Here is a 1,346-nt window from a genome sequence, read left to right on the forward strand (position 1 = left end):
TGTGTGTGTGAGAGAGAGAGAGAGAGAGAGAGAGAGAGAGACAGAATTCATTTGCTGGGGCTGTCATAACAAAATATCACAGACCGGGTGGCATAAACAACAGACATTTATTTTCTCACAGTTCTGGAGGCTGAAAGTCCAAGACCAAGGTGCCTGTAGTGTGGGTTTCATTCTGAAGCCCCTCTCTTGGCTTGCAGATGGCATCTTCTCCTGTGTCTACATGGGGTCTTTCTTTTATGCTGTTTGTGCCCTAATCTCCTCTCCTTACAAGGATGCCGGTCAGTTTAAATTAGAATCCATCCCTGTGACCTCATTTAACCTCAGTCACCCCTTTAAGGGCCCTATCTCCCAATCCAGTCACATTCTGAGGTGCTGGGGGTTAGGACTTCAGCAGATGACCTTTAGTGGACACAATTCAGCCCTTGACAGAGAAAATTCAAGGTGTCGAGGAACCAGATCAGGGCTTTAGGGGTCTTTGCAAAGAGTCATATCTTTGCAAACAGCCATAGATGTTGAATGACCTTGTCTAGCCACCAAACTGGGAGAGAATCATCCTTTTCAGAAATACCTCAGTTGACTGGCACCAGAGGTGGATAATCAGTAAACTATTTTTATTCTATAGTCTTTGAACATAATTATGATAAGGATTATTGGGAGATTATAGGGAATACTAATTTAATCTCCTCAAATTTCCCCATAAAAACAGACTGAATAACTAGCATGTCAAAATCAAAGACTTTGTATCTCTACAACAAAATCAATGACCAGGAATCCCAAAGAATCTCACAGTAAGAGTATGCAGCAAAACCACGAACAGCTGCAGGGGCCGCGTGGCATGAGGATCTGTGTAGGGGAAACAACTGGGAAGTCGGGGAAGTCACTGGGGATCCCAGCAGTCCAGAGGACAGGAAAACACAGCACTGCTGACCTGTGTTCACTGAAAGCATAGAGTTCCAATCCAAGAGTGGCAGGCTGAGGAATGGCCCTACCGGTTCAGTTCCTGGGTGGGTGCAAGGAGAGCACGATACTATTCTGACCACAGTGAAGCGGTCTATAAGTCTTCAAAGCTAGCAAACAAAATGTTCAGATTAGAGAAATGAGTCCGAAAAAAATAAGGAATGGGATCAGGATGTCAGATCTCAGAAAATAAAAGGAAGTATTTTTGAAATCATTTTGCAAAAACAACAGAAGAGGGAGTGTAGACCCATGAAGTTTGGGTCTACATTCCAAACTTGACCTATACCTCATTCTATGAACAAAAAAAAACTCATTTCACTTCTTCATTATTGCTTAAAAAGGCAATAAAATGGATGCTAGCCAAATCTAATATAAAGTTATTATGAGAG

The sequence above is a fragment of the Sapajus apella genome, unplaced genomic scaffold, assembly GCF_009761245.1.
Source record: "Sapajus apella isolate SASKATOON/1434 unplaced genomic scaffold, GSC_monkey_1.0 scaffold8, whole genome shotgun sequence".
Lineage (NCBI taxonomy): Eukaryota > Metazoa > Chordata > Mammalia > Primates > Cebidae > Sapajus > Sapajus apella.